We start from the raw sequence: 6,421 nt of genomic DNA, 5'->3' as shown, positions 1-6,421 counted from the left end.
TGTGGGACAAATAAAGGAGCATCTTATCTTATCTTATCTTATCTTATCTTATCTTTGTTATGCGTCTTGAGATAATGTTTGTTGTGATTTGGCAATATACAAATAAAGATTGATCGATTGATTGAGCCACCGCTCCTTCGTGTTGAAAGGAATCAGCTGAGGTGGTTCGGGCATCTGATAAGGATGCCTCCCGGACGCCTCGCTTTAGAGGTGTTCTGGGCACGTCCAACTGGGAGAAGGCCACGGGGTAGACCCAGAACGCGGTGGAGGAATTATATATCCCGCCTGGTCTGGGATCGCCTCGGGATTCCCCAGGAGGAGCTGGAAAGTGCTGCCGGGGAGAGGGATGTCTGGGTCAATTTACTTGGACTGCTACCCATGTGACCCGACCCCAGATAAGCGGAAGAAAATGGAAGGATGGATGGATGATTGATTGGCCACGATGTTAAGGTGGTCAACTTTAGAGATATGTGTTATTTTAATAGGTCACATGAGATTATACCTTTGATTCTGATTCATATACTTCTTCTTAAATTCATAAGTAGCATAAAAGACAAATACAGTTCACATCTTTATGTCTTACTTGCTGGTTTTAGCTTCAATCACTCCTAAACTGTGAGAAGTGCTGACCTTTCTTCTCTTGGCGCGGGGGCCATGGCACTCCAGCATCAGTCACGTGGCTCTTTTGATCGCGGTCAGATGAATCCTGTTGCAGGGTGCAGAGTCACCTCAGAGAGAGAGAGAGACTCCACTATTTTTCTACAAATAAAGAGTGAAGTATCATGTTCATTCATTCAGCCAATCATACTTTACTCATGACTGTCAGAAAGATGCAAACAAAAACTAGATTGTTGTTTCAGGCCTATCGAGGGCCCCCTCTTCAATTTGGGCCCTGAGTAGTCAGTCCCACTTTACCCCCAACTATGGCGCACATCCATGCACACAGGGTATCGCAGCCACATGGGACTCCACAGAGCAAGGGGGAAAAAAAGCACAGCTGATCCGGACAAAGACAAAGGCTGAAAGTGTTCTGTTTGCAGGCTACTCCTGCGACACAATAGAGGACAGGACAATAGGACTCTTTTGACCCATACTGCGGCGAGGTTTCCCTGGTTTCAGAGAGGAGCTATTGTCTAAAGAGCTGGTGCACCCTCAATCAGACAATGGGAATCTTAAACTGAAGTAAGTGGGACTCTGCAGTATTTGATGGCAAACATGCTGTTCGTATCCACTTGCAATGCAATTTGTGATGCTGCTGCACTATTAATGCTGCAATCTATTTGATGTTAAGAGTGATTGTGCATCAGAAAGCAAGCTCACTCACTTTGCAGCTATTGCTATTCTTACATTTGAAGGATTTACGAGTTAAAAAGAAACTCAGTCTCTGTTTGTAACATGTCAATCCTGAAACTTTGCATTGCATAACATTACATGACATTAGCACACTCTCTTTGTGCAGATGATTCACAAATGTAGTGAAGCTTTTATGAATGAGAAAGAGCAGACAGAGGATTTCAGATCAATGAACAGTGAGTAAAGCTCATTGAGGAGTTATTGTAGGCCTACTGAGTGATATAATGTGCAGTTGTGTTTCAACTCTCTGTATTGTTGTACCTTTTTGCTTTCATAAGCATGCCTGTCTTTATTTCAAATTTTATATCATTTTTTCTTCACTTATGTTCGGTTTCGTTGAAGAAATTGTTCAACCATTCACTGCCGACATGAAGTTGCAGAGTCAGGGTGACTCAGATATCAAGCAGCAGAGAGATTACGAGCTCTCTCGTGGCAGCAAAATGTTTGGCTGGATTAGGACATCACATGAAGCCCTAGTTCAAAGCGAGGCAGCGTTAGGATTAGGACAGGTGGAAATGGCTCTGCACACAGCATGATTAGAATGTGATCAGGCGTTTCAACTCTCACTTTGTGCAAAAAGCACCCTTCATACAGTACAATTCAAAAGTACATTACATTCATGGATTCTTTTCAAAGTCGCAGATGAGTGGAGCTTTAAGGAGGATGATGTTCACTCCCTGCTCCAGGTTGTATAAGTCGATCTGGCACGGAGTTTGATGGCTGGATGAAACCCAGCAGCGGTCAATCTGGCCAGCTCTCTGGTCAGCCAGTCACTAATTGGAGCACAATGAAAGCTGGAGAGGATGTTCTTTCTATTCCTGAATCCAGAATCGTCAGTGAAGTGTTATTTAGTAAGTTACAAACTGGGAAGAGAGAGTCTATTTTTTTAAGGGCCAGCTAGCTTAATTCTGATCCAATGAATGATCTAGATTCAAAATAAAGTCTGGTTCATTTACATTTCAGATGTTAATGGTAAAAAAAAAAAGATGATGAAGCCATAGAATAGAATGTCAATATTAAGTTGTAGTAATACCTCATAGTTATTGAATTTTTATCTCATAATTTCAACTTTTTAACCCAGGTGTCTGAAAGTCTCAAACATTTTTTGCAATTGCAATTTTTTTACTGTTTAATTTTGACTGCTTATCTCACAACTTTGACTTTTTATCTCATAATTATGTCTAATAATCATAATTTTTTTTATCTTTAATCTAAGAGTTCTCAGAATTTTGACTTTTTATTGTATTGTTTTTATTTTCTGTCTCAAAATATTAACATTTTATTTAGTATTTGATTTTTTTTTCTTCATATTTTTGCATCTTATCTCTGATTTTTTGTACTAATTCAAACTTTCTTATGATGAGATCAGTTCTTTCTTCACCTTGTTAAGTTTTCACATTTTTTTTTCTATATCTGTTCGAAATTGGCTTTCATTCAAATGCAGCATATCAGTCTCAGTTGCAGGTATCACATGACTCCGTGGGCTTATATTTTATTCGCTCCAGCAGGTGTGTCTGTATCCCCTCCCTCACTGACAAACTGATTTAGATCAGACAGTCTTGTTCTGTAATATCAGTAATAAATATGGAAGCGATGAGCAGACATGTATCCATACATTTCATTTATTCTGTTTCTCTTTGATAACTATTTAATTTAAGTAGTTTTTCAAGCTCTCAACTTGTTTTCTTTAAAGTCTTGCAATATAATGGCTTGTTTTCTTGTGATAATGTGATAATTTTCTGTTGATTAAAAAAACAAAACAATTGGCTGGACACTGTAATGGGTCAAACCACGACATGTGGCTATTTGCTCAAACTAATGAGGCAAGTTAAGCTTATTTGATTGTCCTCTTAGGGCTTCAGTAATTAAACGAAATGGTCAGTAGATGACCTATTGTGAGTATAGGCTTCTAAATCCTGTCATGCCAAAGCTCTGTGTGTTCTATCTGGAATTTGAAGCCATAAAAAAATCAATGGAAAATCTTGCAACCCTTACCTAGAAGCTCATTTGTATATACAGGTGCTTGGAAATCCTGTTGATAGATGCAAAAAAAAAAAAGTCAGGAAAAGTCAGGCTAGCTAACTCTTGTTCTGCTTCCAGCCTATGCTAAGCTACAAGTTGCAGGCTCAAGAGCTTTACTCACTCTATGTATTCATGGAGCAGTAAAGTGATATCTGTCTTCTCACTTAACAACAAAAAAACAAAAGGAAACAAATCAACTCTCCAAATGTTTAACTTTTCTATTTTTAACAAACAAGCCAGAAGTTTAGCGTAGCATAAAAGCTTGAGGCAGAGGGCAAGTAGCTAGCCTTCCTCTGTCAAAAATAACAAACATTTGCAGTCAAGTACCTTATTGATTTGAAAACAAATATTTAAAAGGCGGGAAAAAACAAAGTGTGCGACTCCAGGAGGTGTTAGCTCCTAGCCAGCTATTCCCTATGCTTCAAGTTCTTAAGCTAGGCTTAGCTAACTGAAAGAAAGGTGAAAGAACCCATCTCATTATAAGAAAGTTTAAGTTATTTGAAAAAAATTGAGATAAGATGCAAAATTTTGATACAAAAAATCACAACTATACAATAAAAAGTCAAAATTATGAGAACTATATGATTAAAAGTAAAAAAATAAGATTATAAGACATAATTATGAAATAAAAATTCAAAGTTGTGAGCTAGCCAGTCAAAATTAAGGGGAACAAAATTTGAAATTATATATAAATTAAATTTTGAGATTATCAGACACAATGAGGTAAAAAAGTTGAAATTATGAGGTAAAATTTCAATAACTATGAAATAATACCACAACTTATTAGGCTTAGCTAACCGTCTCCTAGCAGTAGGCTACAGTAGTTTCATTTTTAACATATTTAATAATAACTATGGTGATCTGCTAACTGTATTAAATCAAACAAGCATATGTCTAAAAATGTTAAAGTAGTTTCCACTATTAAGTGCTTTGAGGGGGGAACAATATAAAGGTTTCTGGATTAAACTCCATCCACTCGTTTGTGCTGGTGATGTGAAATCAAATCTCACTGCTCTGTCTCTAACCACAGGCTTCAAATGTCAAATGCGAGGATGTGAGGCCATTCAGATGTACAATTCCCGTTTTGTTCCTTTTGTCCTGAGCGCGGCCTTACCTGTAGCCTACTTTCTGCGGTCGGCCCCATCCTGTGTTCCCCTGACGGAGCGCTACAAAGCAGCAGCTTGTGAAACCTGCCATGCTTTGTGTCCCGTCTCACTTTCACCAAACTCCGCTTCGAGGTAAAGGACAATGGCCTCTGAGGTTCTCAGGGGCACTGCGGGAGGCATTAGCGCTGGGATAAGTTAACCACTACCGCCAAGTGCTGATGCTTTATGATAAGGACACCCAGGTTTTCAGCAGGAGGTACAATGATGGTCTTTGTGGGTGAGGCTGCACTGATAGTGACCAAACACAGAGCTACGTGTAATTTGTTGAATTTCTTCCTACTTTCTTATCTCACTTCTCTCCAACTTAGGGGTCAGGGACAAAACACGACTAAAATTAGGGTCCTTCTGTGTATTTATCAATTTGTTGTTTACCTCTACTGACATGAAACGTGAGAGTATTCTGAAAGCACAGCCTGGAATCTGAGTGCTCCAAACCTCCCACGTCTCTCCTCTGTTTGCAGTCAGTCATATTATCCAAATAGCAACTCATTTATCAGGTCATTTAGCATGGTGAGACCTCAGAGTCTGAGCTGGATCATTACCTACTGCTGAGAAACGTGTTTGTGAAAAAGTGAGGGGAACATGCTGATGGTACGATTGATATTTGAATTCCACAAAGGTTAATGGAAGAACCGTTAAATATGAGGACATATTTTGTTGCACTTTCAGAGATTAGTCACTGCCAGTTTTGGTAGCTGTAAAGGGGTCAAAGACGAACATGCTGCTCTAATTATTGCACCACACTTCAAGTGGGATGCTGTATCTGAAATCTTGAGTCTGCCTGTGTGAGCATGCATTCCTGTTATGTGATGTGACGGCTGTTTCAGGTGATTTAGAATCAAGAGAGCGTGCTCACATGATAAAACTACCCAAATGCATGGCTGTATGAAGTGAGGCGTGCTCTGGTCTGTCTGTGGACACACACAATTGACTTTGCAAGTCAACCCAACGATGGCAACAACACATATGAAATACTGTCTGTATCTGTGTGTGTATCTGTGTATCGGTGTGTTTGCAGATTGTTGATTCTGAGATCAATGCCTCAAAACTTCATGTTTAGCACCACAAACCTCACAAAAACACAAGCTCATTACAGGCTTTACATTGTACCTCTGATAGCTTTGTAGTAGCTTTACATGATTTACAGCTGCAAAAAAAACATCTACTATATTTAATATTGGGCTGCACGGAGGTGCAGTGGGTAGCGCTGTTGCCTCACAGCTAGAAGGTTCCTGGTTCGAATTTCTGTGTGGAGTTTGCATGTTCTCTCAGTGCATGAGTGGGTTCTCTCTTCCTCCCACAGTCCAAAAACATGCTTACCAGGTTGATTGATCACTCTAAATTTCCCGTAGGTGTGAGTATGTGCGTGAATGGTTGTCTGTCTCTCTGTGTTAGCCCTGTGATAGGTTGGTGACCTGTCCAGGGTGTACCCTGCCTTTTGCCCGAAGACAGCTGGGATAGGCTCCAGCCCCCCGTGACCCCTAACGGGATAAGCGGTCAAGATAATAAATGGATGGATATTTAATATTTTAAGGCTTCCCAAGCATTCTGTAACCCAGCACTCTGGAAGCCTCCTCCACTGTTGCTACAAAGTTAAGTTTCTTTATTTAAAATGACAAATTATGAAATATAGCTGTATGTGTGGGACCCCAAATCTGTTTCAGGCTCCTCTGACTAGAATAATTGACCTTTAAATATTCGTTCTTTATCTTCTTTGCCCTATTTTAACATTCTTTGTTTTCCCATCTCCAAACAAACTGTTTATGTTTTCAGTAAAGCCCTCTGTTCTTCTACTTCCTTTAATTATTTATTCATTTATTTTTTTATGACGATTATTATTATTATTATTATTATTATTATTATTATTATTATTATTATTA

Source organism: Notolabrus celidotus, chromosome 17 (assembly GCF_009762535.1).
Source record: "Notolabrus celidotus isolate fNotCel1 chromosome 17, fNotCel1.pri, whole genome shotgun sequence".
Lineage (NCBI taxonomy): Eukaryota > Metazoa > Chordata > Actinopteri > Labriformes > Labridae > Notolabrus > Notolabrus celidotus.
The sequence above is the reverse complement of the archived record's forward strand: the minus strand, read 5'-3'. Positions refer to the sequence as shown.